Source organism: Saccopteryx bilineata, chromosome 11 (genome assembly GCF_036850765.1).
Source record: "Saccopteryx bilineata isolate mSacBil1 chromosome 11, mSacBil1_pri_phased_curated, whole genome shotgun sequence".
Classification (NCBI taxonomy): Eukaryota; Metazoa; Chordata; class Mammalia; order Chiroptera; family Emballonuridae; genus Saccopteryx; species Saccopteryx bilineata.
This window is the reverse complement of record NC_089500.1, coordinates 28,985,899-29,000,517: the sequence shown is the minus strand read 5'-3', so window position 1 is coordinate 29,000,517 and position 14,619 is coordinate 28,985,899. Positions and strand designations below refer to the sequence as shown.

The following is a 14,619-nucleotide window of genomic DNA, read 5'->3' as shown; positions in this document are numbered from 1 at the left end:
AGATAATTATTGATGGAGCAAAATATGAGTAGCACAGCTCCTGGTCTACTAAGTGCTTAGTAAATGTTAGTTATCATTGCTGTTAATTCTCTGTATTTTACCTAATGCATAATGGTACTTTATAAAACATTTTTTATTTAATCCTCTCAGCAATTCATTGGACTATTATTATTATTACTGGTATTGTTATGAGTAGCATCATCCCTATTTTACAAGTGAGAAAATTGAGCAAGGCATAAATCTCATCTCTACCACTCTAAACCAGTATAAGTTTGATGAGAGTGTAGAGATCACCTATTAGCGTCTTGTACCCAATTCAACACTCCCTCTATAACTTTTAGCAAAAGATCACACAGTCCTGTTATGAACCACTGCAGATTCAGGGATCCAATACATAACAGAACAGCCTTTTTTAAGTTTTACTCACTATCATCTTCAGAGGTCTTCACATACTGAGCCCAGTTCTGTTTCCCAATAATCTCTATCCACTAGGCTTATGTTAAAATCTCTCTGGAACATCAAAATATAATTTTAATCTCTCTCTTACGTGGGTAAAATGATGGTAAACTGCCATCACACGTTTTTTTCCTCTTCTTCAGGCTAAGCATCCAATTACTTCAACAGTGTCATGTCTGATATGTCTTGCACTTTACTGTCTGGGTTGCTTTTCTTTCTGTGTACTCCCATTTATCAATGTCCATTTTTAAAAGTGGCAGTCATATCTTTATAAAATACTTGAGTCATGAGGTAGATAGTGCAGAGCATAGTGGGACTGTTAGCTCTCTCAATCTTCATCCTATAAAAAACCTACACAACTTTCAAGTTTCAGCCCAAATGTCACTACTTTGATATGAACATTGTCTTCATTCAGCTTGTGAGTAGACAATATTTTTATATTCATTCATATAGCAAATATGTCATCTACCACATATATAGAGCAGGTCCAGTTATTGAACATACTATAAAAAAATAAAACAAGATAATTTTATTCCTTTTTTGATCATACAGAAGCCATATATTAAACAAATATATACAAATTTATGCATAATTACAAATTCTATGAAGTCAAAGAGCAGGGTTTTAAAAAAGTAAATAGTAGAAGTTCTTGGGTGATGGTGTTTTCTATAAGCTTTGGAAGATATCTAAAACATGTTCCAAGCATTATATGAGTGTTTGTGTGTGTGTTCATGGCACTTGGGTATGTGGTAGGCAGTTGATGGTTTATCTGGGTGGGATAAGTATTTTTGGATGAAAATATCAGGTCCAAATCCTGAAGGCAAGAAAGTATGTTGCATTTCTAAAGAAGTAGAATTCAGCGTCCCTAGTGTGTAAGGAAGAGATAAAATGACACATGAAGAGGCAAAAGAAAGGACATCTACTCATAACATAACACATTTTGACTTGCATACACATTTTATATCCTCTTTAGAAATGTATTCTCATCCAGGTTAGTGATCATGCTTCATCTTTGGAGCCCCCACAAAATTTAAAAAGATATGTCACATACCTGAAGCCAATACTGATATGTTGACTTCAAATGAATAGGTATCTCTAACTATACATCATATCTATATACTGCCTACATTTTTGATAAGCAATCCAAGGTTAGCTAACATACTGATAAGAATATTGAACAGAAGTAACCAAGTATAAATTTCTATATTCCAAGAAAATGACATTTCTTCTATTGCTAGTGATTTATACTTTTTGAATACAGTTGTTGAAACATTTTCAATCAAACCTTAATTTCTCCATCTTACATATTAAAGAAATCACAAATGATATTTTTATTTGCATTGCTATAAAAGCCACTGGAAACTCCCTCAATGATAAAGAACATCTTTTAAAAACATAAAGCTAACATAATATTTAATTGTGAGGAACTTGAAGCTTTCCCACTAAAATAAAATACCAGGCAAAGATACCCTCACTTACCATCCTAATGAAATAAGTCAAGAAAAGAAAAAAAATTCTCTTTGTTCAGAGTGACATGATTGTCCATATTGAAAAATCTGAAAAGGTTGATAACAAATATACTGGAACTAATAAACAATGATAGCAAGATTGCAGATACAAGGTTAATATAGAAAAATGAACTGCTTTCTTATATATTAGTAATGAACAAGTGGAATGGGAAACTAAAAACTCAATACCATTTATATGAATAGTTCAAAAAAAGAAATAATTAGGCTTACATTTTACAAAATATGTACAAGATATATATGAGAAAAAACTATAAAACCCTGATGAATAAAATCAAAGAACTAAACAAATGAAGAGATATTCTATATTCATGAAAAGAAAGACCTAATATTGTCTAGATGTCAGTTCTTGCCAGCTTGATCTATAGACTAAAGTATGTTTTCTTGCAGATACCAACAAGTTGATTCTAAAGTCTATGTGAAGAGGCAAAAGACCCAGAATAACCAAAACAATATTGAAAGAAAATAAATTTGGAGGATTTATGCTACTTGATTCCAAGACTTATAGTCAAACTATAGTAATTAAGGCAGTATGGCATTTTCAAAAGAGTAGACAAATATGTCTGTCAATGGAACAGAGTAGAGAGCCCAGAAACAGTCTACTTATCTTCAACTAAGGGGCAAATGCAATAAAATTTAGCAAAGATGGTGGTTTTAACAAATTGTACTGGGACAATTGAACATCTCCATGCAAAAAAAAAAAAAAAAAGTTGAAAGTCAGATGTTGTACTCTTCACAAAAATTAATTCAAAATAGATCATAGACCTAAATGTAAAACACAAAACTATCAAACTCCTAGAAGATAACATAAAAGAAAACTTAGATGACTTTGGGTATGGCAATTCCTTATTCAACACAATATAAAAGGCACAATCCATTTAAAACATAATGAATAAATTGGACTACATTAAAATTAAACATGTCTGGCCTGATCAGGCAGTGGTTCAATGGATAGAGCGTCGAACTGGGATGTGGAGTACCCAGTTTCGAGACCCTGAGGTCCCCAGCTTGAGCGCGGGCTCATCTGGTTTGAGCAAAACTCACCAACTTGAAACCAAGGTCGCTGGCTTGAGCAAGGGGTTACTTGGTCTGCTGAAAGCCCACGGTCAAGGTACATATGGGAAAGCAATCAATGAACAGCTAAGGTGTCGCAACAAAAAACTGATGATTGATGCTTCTCATCTCTCTTTGTTCCTGTCTGTCTGTTCCTATCTATCCTTCTCTCTGACTCTCATTGTCTCTGTAAAATGAATGAATGAATGAATGAATGAATGAATGAATAAAAATAAAATTAAACATGTCTGCTCTGAAAAAAAGCAATGTCAAGAAAATAAGAAGACAAGCCACAGACTGGGAGAATGAGTGACTTCCTGGCTTATAGTAAACACCAATCAATTGTAATTATTAATTTACATTTTCAATGAATGACTTGTTAACTTAAAAATACACCTTAGTTCATGTGTTATTTATCAACTAATAAATCATTTGAAGCCTGTCTTTGCAATGCCATTATATGAGAGTTGTCCCCCTTATCCACTGAGAATACATTTCAAGACCCCAGTGGATGCCTAAAACCCTGGATAGTACCACTCTCTATATAATGTGTCTATATATATATATATATATATATATATATATATATATATATATTATATATATATATATATATATATATATATATATATATATATATAAAGGTTAATTCATAAATGAGATACAGCAAGTGATTAACAATAATAACTAATAATAAAATAGAACAATTACAACAATATACTGTAATAATAGTTATGTGAATATGGTCTCTCTCTTTCTCTCTCTCTCTCTCTCTCTGTGATAACCAATCTGATAACCAAGACAGCTACTAAGTGATTAATGGATGGGAGCATACACAGTGTGGATATGCTGGACACGGGATGATTCATGTTCTTTGTAGGACAGAACAGAAAGAAGTAAGATTTTATCACACTACTTTAAACAGTGAACAGTTTAAAAGTTATGAATTGCTTGTTTCTGGAATTTTCAAGTGAATATTTTTAGACTGCTGTTGACTGTGGGTAACTAATGCCATGGGAAGTAAACACATAAAGAAGGGTAAACTAAGAAAGAACATCAGTGCTAATGTAAACCTGCTAGCACACACTGTGAGATCTTGAGCCAGATTATTATCTTAAATCTGATCAAGTATCTGTTCATTAGTTCTGCTTTCAAAAATTCAGCTCATTGAGGGACCCTTATAGCTCTTCTTGTCTCCTACAGTCTATCTCACGACCTTAAGGTTTCTGCTTCCGTCGCCAGCTTCTTCCTTTTCTCTGCAGGATCTACTTCAACTATGAAATGACTCCTTGACCACATCATGATTATTTGGGAAGAACTTTCTGAATCAGGCCATTTTATAAATAGATAAGTGATTAGTTAGATTGGCTGACCATGAGATTAGCATTCAGTGCAGTCCAAACAGCTGAAATGAGGAGAGGGGTCAGATGATACAGAATATAATTTAGAGGGCTTTCTATTCTGCAGTGGGGGTGTGAGCAAACATTTTCTTTAGAAGTCAGTATGTATTGATGGCAATATAACTGATATATCTAGAACAAAATTTAGTGAATAAAGTTCTCACTTAATGTTGTTGATAGATTCTGTGATTTTAAGTCAAACAATGTATAACAAAACCAATTTGACCATACACTAATTGATATAAAGGAGAGTTAGATTCCTTCAGTATCTCATCAACATTATAATGAAATGACAGTGAATGAAATGACAATGAATGAAATAACGTTATTCATGGACATGCTGGGACTGCATTTGGTACAAAACAAAAAGATGAATAAGACACATTCTTACTTTTTTTGCCATTGAGAAATTTATATTCCAGTGTGTTAAAAAGAAATTTCACACAAAATGAGAAAAAAATCAGTGTGTAATGGCTATTATAAAGGTATATGCTCTCTGGTAGAGCAAAACAAAGGAAGAGGACTTAGATTGTTTTGGATGTTAAGGAAAGTTTACTTCATAGGATATGGTTTCTGAACCTGAATCTTAAAGTATAAGCAAGAATCAGAAAGAAAAAAAAAAGAAGTGTAAGTCATGCTGAAGCACAGAGACACGCATGAACAAAGACATGTGTGTGGCAGAGCACTAGAGAGTGTGCATGTCCCCCTACAGCACTCAGCACTGCCAGACATCTACAGAGTACTGCAGATGACTCTTACATGTATGAAAATTGTGTGTGAAGAGGAAAAAAAAAAGAAATGAAGGGAGTTAAACAGAGTGGTTAAAGATGCCGGAGAGAGAGATGTACTGATGAATTTAGGTCCTAGAGCAGGGGTCCCCAAACTACGGCCCGCGGGCTGCATGTGGCCCCCTGAGGCCGTTTATCCAGCCCCCGCCGCACTTCCAGAAGAGGCACCTCTTTCATTGGTGGTCAGTGAGAGGAGCATAGTTCCCATTGAAATACTGGTCAGTTTGTTGATTTAAATTTACTTATTCTTTATTTTCAATATTGTATTTGTTCCCTTTTTTTTTTTTACTTTAAAATAAGATATGTGCAGTGTGCATAGGGATTTGTTCATAGTTTGTTTTTTTTTTTTTATAGTCCGGCCCTCCAACGGTCTGAGGGACAGTGAACTATCCCCCTGTGTAAAAAGTTTGGGGACCCCTGTCCTAGAGGAATGAAGAAAGATGGGATTAAGGAAATTCCCGGGAGAGGCGCTTTATAGCAGATAAAGGGTCTCACTCCCATGGAATTAGATTAGCAGGAAATGAGGTCCATTCTCCCTAATGGCTTTAGTTCTTCTGTGAAGACTTTGAGGGACTCGGCTGCTATAGAGTAGGGATCTGGAATGAGAACCTTGAGGTGAAGGCCAAAGTTTGGGCACACCCACTAAAGACATTTAGAAGGAAAGAAAAATTATGGAGAAAAACAAGCAAAATAATGAGTGATTAATAATACTGAATAAATAAAATATCAGACAACATAAAAGGTTTGTCTAAAATTGTATGCTATAACTCAGTGACCATGAGGAAGCCTGGGTGAGTTTCACCAACAATGTCTTATTCTCTGGCTCTGGGAGAAGAGAATGCAGATTGGGGTATTGATCTATTTCCCATTTCCCTCTATAAAAAGTTCTCAGTATTCTGTTTTTTCAGGAAGAGAAAGTAGAGGTTATAAATGATGATTCAGAGATCAATCTTGGGTTTCAGGCTAGCAAGGTTTATGGGGAAAGCTGGGTGAGGAGCAGGAGAAAGACAATTTTTGTGATGGTGAGGGGAATCACTGAAGAGAGTGAAGGACTTTATGAGATAGAACTGGCCCAATAGGAGTGACTATCAAAAAGCTACAAGGATGAGGTTATGTGAGAAGTCAATATATAGTATTATATAATATTGCTGGAATAACTGATAGGATAATGTTACTGTGACAGATGCAACAGGAGTCTTATAATGACACTAAATAGGGTTAGTATTCAAACAAAACAGGAGAGAACTCAAATGACAGAAATCTATCTTCTGTGCCTCCTACCACATGATCTGGCAGACTTTTTTTTAAGGAAGGGATAATGTCCATGGCTAGACTATGTTTAATATCTTCTTGTTGTTCCCCACCCCTAGTCACCTCAATATGACTTTGGAGCAGCTTTGGTTTGGGTCTAGAAAACTCCCAATAAACAAAGTTATAGACTGTGAAGCTATACTTTCTCTGGTGTAAAGAATCAAGGTGAGTTAAGGTTGTAAACATATTACATAACCAAGGCAGGAGAGGGTCTTTCTCTCCCTGGAATATTTGCTGAAATTGTGGATCAGACGAGAGCCAAGGAAACTAGAGCCCAGACAAGATAAAAGAATAAGCATCAGAGATCTTCATCCTCCCACCCCTTTTGTTACAAAGGTTGCCATGGTGTTAGAAGGGACAGAATTCATGGCAAATAAGAGAATGTACTGTATTATGAGGATTAAAAAAAATTTTTTTTGAATAGGTTTTTCTCCCTGAGTCAGCCTTGGTGAGAAAATTTTCTGACTCACACATGTTAACAGTTATATCCTCCAAAATACCATTCATCATAGTCTCCGCCTTTTCTATTTCATCCTGAGACCCTCCGGGGCCATAACCATTGGGCCACTGTGTGTAGTTTTTGGTGATAAAGATTTCTGAGGTATAGGTTTTCCAGGTGCTGACAAGATCAACCGTGGCCTGTGTGCAAATCGTCAAAATGGTTTAGAGATAAAGATCATGGACTCTCAAGTTGTGAAAGCACCTCTGCCCTTTGTTTTCAAATACGTCATTTCTGGCTGATCACAGTAAACACTGTAGCACCATTCAGATGTACCCTCTGAAGGAAAACTCCTGTTTTAAGCCAAAGGCTGCAGCGGGGTGACTGTACCTGCCAAAGTGAGTTTTTCCCTTCTTGGTTCCTCTTGATCATCCTGACCATCTCGTGTATGCACACAGAGCTGAACGCTATAGTCATTCCGATTTTATAGATGATGTAGCTGAGGTTTAGGGAGAGAAAGAGCCTTAGCCCAAAGTGTACAGGACTGTGGAGGGGCAGGAGCTGAAGGCTCAGTCTCCAGGCCCTGCTGCCTGGTCCCTGGGAGGGGAAGACCGTGTTTGCCCATGAGCTCTTGTGTACCCTGTGTTTGTCTCCTGAGTGCATTCAGGCCATTGAGGACTTTTGTCAGCATCTGGAATCACTGGTCTTTACAAGACAGTCTCTAAAGAGACTGAACTCCCCTATATATTTTTTTTACACCATACTTTAAACATCTATGTGCGAAGAGAGGATGTGGTGTCCCTAGCTACAGCAGCTGACCCCTGAGGCCCTGCCAGCTGTGTCTGTCCGGCTTGCTCTTCTGCTTGACCTGCACTCCGGGGAGGCGCGAGGCTGTTTAGCCCGCGTATCCCCTGGCAATCTGTTCAGGAAAATAGAGCAGAAGGGCCGCCCAGGGCTGCGCCAGCTTCAGAATCCTGCTGCCATCTAGGGATGAAATGCTGCGTGTTCCCCAGCGCCGCGCTGAGCGGACCTCGCGGACTCGGGCGGGCGGGGCGCCCGCGGTCCCGGTCCCACCGGCCAGGAGGCTCCGCCCGGTGAGTCCCAGGTTACACCCAACACTGCCGGGGCCGCACCTGCCGCGGGGATGGCCCGCTGATGCCACCTGGCCGGGACTGCACGGTGGAAGCCGGGGAGCAAGAGGAAACGCAGACAAAAACAGCGAGAAGGAAGAAAGAGCGAGAGCAAACAGCTAGGGAGTGAGGGACAGACACGCTGCAAGGACAGGGACAGAAAGGGGGAAGGAAGCGGTTCGACAGGGTCCATCAGCGAAACCGGATTGTGCCTTAATACTGTGACGCGCCTGTGTTTAAGGTACCGGGTCACCGTCATCGTGCTGGTTACCCCATGCAGCTTAATCAGGGTCGCTTTATCAAGCGACGTTATTTTTCATATATTCTATTTAAAAAATTTCCTCTTGCAAAAAAGGGGGGGGGGAAAATACCAGCTTTACAAAAGACTATGCAGAAAATCCAGACAGAGGAGACTTCACTGCAGAGTTAACTTTACATATAGTGTTATGGTGTAAGCATCTTTTTCTGCAAACAGAACAATGAGGCTTTCAAAGAAGCGAAAGGGAGAGAGTTGACTAGAGGGGAAAGGAAGAGGGCGACGGGGATTGGGGAAGGGGCCCCGCTGTTGACTGGGAGGCCCTGCTGGGAAACTTCAAATCAAATTCTTTCTGAGAGGAAGTGTTATTAAAAGTTACTTTAATCCTTCCAGCCAGAAGGCTCATAAAAGCATACAATTAAGTCACATAAATGACAAGAGCATTTTCTCTCCTACCTGTTTCCTCCTTCTGAGAGTAATTACTACAGGCTACCCTGGTCTCATTTTGTGCCAACAGAAGCAGAGAGCTTCCCGTAGGTAAGTGCCAGGTTCTCTCTTACCCACCTACCCGCCTCTTCCTTCCCTGCTGCCCCACCCCAGACCCATTTGGAGCTTGGTACCAACCAGCCTGCCTGCAGACCCAGTCAAGAACAAAGGGGCGAATTTCAATATTTCCTCTTTGTGCAAGGTTAATTGAAAATCAAAAAGTCACTTTTCAAATGTCATATTAAACTCGTCACTGCATCAATTTCCTTTTGGTTCCCATCTCCACACTTCATTAGAAAAGTGTTTGGGGGATGGTGGGGAGGCGGAGAAAGTAGGGACACAATGAAGAAAAAGAGGAAGAAAGGGAAGTGAAGGGATTAAAAAGAAATCACAGATACACACAGACTTTGATTGCAGATATGCTAACATGCAGTGGAAAATTGTTTCCCAGAGTGTCCTCCGTCAAAGGCAGCCTTTGCATTCAATACTGTTACTTGTCATTTTGGAGACAGAACTGCACCCTGAACCCAGGGAGATTAGGCCTCCATGTTGTTAGGTATTAGTAGATGGATCACAATATGATCGTCATAAATGCCACGTTTTAAGATCTCAAAGAATAAGATCATCTTTGTTCCTGTACCCAATTTTTATCCCCCCTGAAACACACACACACACACACACACACACACACACACATACACACACACATTCTGTGCACACAAACACATCCTCATAGATTGAGACAGAGCTCCAAGGCTTCAGACAGGCCACGTTTTGTCACAGGGTATTTTGGAAGCTTTGTCTGGAGTTTAGGTACCCAGCATCGTTAGCTCTACCGCTGTTCCACTAACTGCCTTTCTCTAGCTTTCCCCAAGACTCAGTTCCTTCATCTACAAAATGGGGCATTGGATCTACCTCCCCAAATTACTGCTCAGACTCTTGAGGTACCACATAAAACAGAACAAACACATATTAAATATTTAACCAATTCTCAGTTTCCCTCGACTTGGTTTTGTTCTTCCAGTGTTGCCAAGCTCTAGAATAGCCAGGGACAGGACTCTTGTCAGGTTTCATTGTGTCCACTATCTGTGGGTCTCCTACACTCCCTGCTGCTCTGTTCTAGTCATTTACCAATCCTCCCTAAAGCCAGTTACCACCCAGCTCAGTCACTCTAGTCTCTCTATCTAATGCCTGTCACCTTATTTCCCAAATACTGCGCTGTGACCCCTCCTATGATGCACCAATGAATCTTCTCTCTAGGGACCATACTAATCATGGTAGGCTTGTCTAGTGGGAGTCAGTGGACTTCCCACAGATAGAACTTTTTAATATACAAATTACGTTTTAACTAGACAGGGTAAAGAAGCAGAATTGTGGAATAAATTCATTCTAAAATAACCCACTTGCATTTAACTTTACTCCTTCCCTTTTCAATAATATTTCAATATTGTGGTGATAGCAAGTATGTCCACCAACCCTAAATGAAGGTAGGTGAGAAAAGATGGCAGCTATCTGAACTCATTAGAATGAATATACAGAGAGAAGCACTCTATAACATTGGCTTTCTAGCTTGTGTCAAAATTCTAGCAGGATTTTCTTCTTTGGTAAGATGAACTAGATAAGTGCTGTGTTTTACCCTTTGGGTTTTTATGAATCAAAGCTATATGAAGACATATTGTGTCCGGTTGAATTTCCCTTTAGTTAAACATTTCTTAAAAAATATTCAATTTATACACAAATTTTCTTAGTATAGGATACCAAGATAAAATTGACCACCTTTTCTTTGGGCAGAACTTGTTCCATATAAGCTTCTATTGGAATATATGTAACAATTTGTAGCACATGTTTTTGTTAAAATTATGTGTCTTCTCCTCATTTCACCCAGGAATTTAGGGATAAATGCTTAATAAATAATTGTTGGAATTTGAGGAATTATGTGAAAGCAAATGGATCTTGGACTGTATCAGCATAATATCTAGATAATTTCTAAAGCAATTTAGAAATAAAAACAAAATAAAAATTTGATGATTGTGTTGGGCTAGCAAAAAGGTAGTCAGTGCAATCCAGATGACTGGATAAATTAATACCTTCAAGCCATCATGTTAAAATTTGTAGATATAGTCTAAATAAATAAACTATGTATGTATATCCCAATATGTTTTTTATTGGTGAGGCTGCTTATTTAATACACACTTACACTGAAAATGTGCTGGCATGACCTAGTATTTTCTTAATCCACTTGGGTTTCTTAATGTTATCCAGAACTCCACTCCCATATCACCTTCCTAAAAAGAAAGAAAGAGAAGGAGTGAGTAAGGGAGAAAGGGAGGGAAGGAAGAAGGGAAGAAAATAAATAAACCAATTATATTAACTGATAACTCTACTCTGGAGTTGGAATGGAATTCCAACAAACTAGTTGGGGACATTTCTAAAGAGTATCTTTTAAATTCCTACATTAAAATATTGGTATAGAATAACATATCCGTGTTTCTTATTACTAATTACTATTGTATTTTACTTCCAGAAAGAGATTTTCTAGAATTTTAATAAGGCTCTTATGAATGTGAATTGACACATAAACACAAATGAAATTTAATTACGATGCTTGTACCAAGTATTGGGATCTCTGGTTATGCATAATGTAGAAAAAACCTGAGAACTTGGTTTTAGTTAAAGTGGAATCTTGTCCTGACACTTCCTTTAATCTTCTGTATAATCTTAGGCAAAAAACTAAGTCCCTCAGAAACTCATTTTTTCCCCCCCTGGGCAATGATGTGATAATCTTGAACTAACATGTGGATTGTATCAAGAATCAAGTGAGTTAATGTCTGAAAAAATTGTTGTGAAAAAGTTATATGCACAATGGAATTCAAAGATGAATTTATATGTACTATAATTTAGTAACCTATGAGAATATAATGAATGCTTACTGCATGGTGACTTTTTCTTCTGTTCTGGGGCCAAGAACTAGTGCACAGTTGGTTTAAATCTCAAATTAAAGATCCCAAATTAGAGTTTGCCATATTACAAGTAATTTTTTACTGTGTTCCAATGATGCACACATAGGGTAAACTCTCAAGGAACCATTCTTGTTGAGAAGGTGGATATAAATGCTGCCAGGTCTAAAAGGGAAGGAAAGGTTCTAGCCGGTGGCTTGGATATAGCATTGGCCCAGTGTGTGGATTATCCGGTTTGATTTCCAGTTGGGGCACATAGAAGAAGTGACCATCTGCTTCTCTTTTCCTCCCTCTTCCCCGCCCCCTCTCACAGCCAGTGGCTCAACTGGTTCAAGCATGGCTCTGGGTGCTGAGGATAGACAGGCCACAGGTGCTAAAGTACTTTGGTACTCAATCATCAACCCTAGGCAACGATTGTCAGATGCCTACTGGTAAGAGTACAGGAGGGAGTCTGCTTCACTATCTCCCCTCCTTTCACCTAAAAAAATGGGGGGGGGAATATGGTGAAGTTGGGACAGCTAGGATTTGCCAGACCCAAGTCTCTGTTCTTGCATGTTTTTTATTTCCTTCTCTTACTTATTCTCTTTTAAAAATTCCTTGTATCCCCCTTACTGCTAGTATATTGTGAGATATTCAGAATGTGTATTTAATCCATCCAAGTTTGTAGTTTCCAATGTCAAAGCTTCTGCTTAATGGTGAGTTAATACTTGGTGGTGCCAAAGCTTGATACTTTCAACATAACCCCAAACCAGCTGCGACATGTCACTAACACAGAAACTTCGACTCAAGAGATTGCTGCTTGTATGGAGTAAATGCATCATTTTTTAAAAGTTTTCTCAGAGCAATCACAGGGTCCTGTAAAGTGTAATTGGGCATATGTGAAAAAAATATATACATTTGAAACCATTTTACAAGAATTACCTGCAGTGGGGAAGGGTGGTGGGAAATGCTTCCTTTAAACTTTGTCTTCTAAACATATCACGGTCCCCAAAACAGGTCTATCACTCTGGAAATTTTCTATTTTTGATCACAATGTGTTTCCCCTCTTCCCTTAGCCATCTTTCTCTTTTCAGAGAGCTGAGTAAATAAGTGTGATAAGGCATAAATTTTTCTATCTATAGTCTTAGAATTGCTGGTCTTGGAAGGAAGAAGAATTCTGGGATACCGTAACTTCCTCCAAGTTGTTCCTCCAAGTATGGTCCAAGGACCAGTGATATCAGCATCTCCTGGAAGCTTTTTAGAAATGGAAATTATTAGCTGAATCTGTGTTTTAACAAGACCTCTGAGTGATTTTTCTCAATACTAATGTTTGAGAACCAGCTATAGACTCTCAGGATTCAGAAATTTCTGATATTACATCATTGGGTGATGGTCATACATTCTCACTCAAAACATTTTAAAGATGGGTGACTTGCTACATTAAAAACAACCTTTTCTATTATTAAAAGCTGTTATAAAGTCCTTTTAAAATCTATTGAGCAGATATCTGCTTCTATACCTTTTATTGATGCTTGGCATATAGTAGGTGGCCAATATACTTGCATTAGAAGGAAAAAATATTGATCTTAGTTTTGTCTTCCAGATATACCTAATTCAATAAATCCATCTAATCCTTATTCCATGAGGCAGCCCATCACATAGTGAAAACTACTGAGATGCCTACATGCTCTCCTCTTCTGAGTTATGTATGGCAGCTAGAGCTCTCACTTTTTACTTCTTAAGAAGATACTGGGTCGAGGCTTGGGTATTTCCTGCTGACTCTCCTCCCAATATGGGCTCTTTCTACATGTGGAACAATGAAAACCTCACTACCTTTACTTATCACCTGTTAATAAATAATATTTTCCTGTCTTGTACAGTGCAAAAAAAATTTTTTTTTAAATTTATTTTTCTGAAGCTGGAAATGGGGAGAGACAGTCAGACAGACTCCCGCATGCGCCCGACCGGGATCCACCCAGCACGCCCACCAGGGGGCGATGCTCTGCCCCTCCGGGGCATCACTCTGTTGCGACCAGAGCCACTCTAGTGCCTGGGGCAGAGGCCAAGGAGCCATCCCCAGCACCCAGGCCATCTTTGCTTCAATGTAGCCTTGGCTGCGGGAGGGGAAGAGAGAGACAGAGAGGAAGGAGAGGGGGAGGGGTGGAGAAGCAGATGGGCGCTTCTCCTGTGTGCCCTGGCCGGGAATTGAACCCGGGACTTCCGCACACCAGGCCGACGCTCTACCACTGAGCCAACCAGCCAGGGCCCAAAAAAATTTTTTAGCAAACTAAAAATTTTAAATTTAAATGTTAAAATTGATGTTATTAATTCAAAGCTGTTGAGCTTTTTTTTTATTTCTTTGTTGACCATACTTCCCCTATACTTTATTGATCTAAAAAATGGCAAAAAATAATAAATGCTTCCTAAGAAAAAATTTAAACTAAGAAAGCATAAAAGAGAAACGAAACACCCAAGATTACCCAATTCAGAAGAAACAACAATCAGTTAAATCTTTCCTCCTCCTCCTCCTCTCCTCTAGAGGAGAGTCAGCAGAGATAAAGGTGTGAGATTTGTGTCTGCCAAAGGGCAAGAACTGAGTTAATTTGAAATATATAATTTAGATCTATTTTGATAAATATGTAATTTTATAAAATTGGGATCATATTCAAATAATTTTATAATCTAGTTTTATTTTTTTAATTTTTAATTTTCCTGAAGTAAGAAGCAGAGAGTCAGAGACAGACTCCCATATGCACCCAACCGGGATTCACCCAGCATGCCCACCAGGGGGCAATGCTCTGCTCATCCGGGCTGTTGCTCCATTGCACCTGGAGCCAT

The 14,619-nt window shown here is 38.5% G+C and overlaps 1 non-coding gene across 1 annotated transcript; it reads right to left on the bottom strand.

Moving 5' to 3' along the window:
* Positions 1–13,971: 13,971 nt before the first annotated feature.
* On the bottom strand, positions 13,972–14,047 carry TRNAT-GGU (transfer RNA threonine (anticodon GGU)). The gene has a single exon. It is a non-coding gene; the product is annotated as a tRNA-Thr (tRNA).
* Between the last annotated feature and the right edge of the window lie 572 nt (positions 14,048–14,619).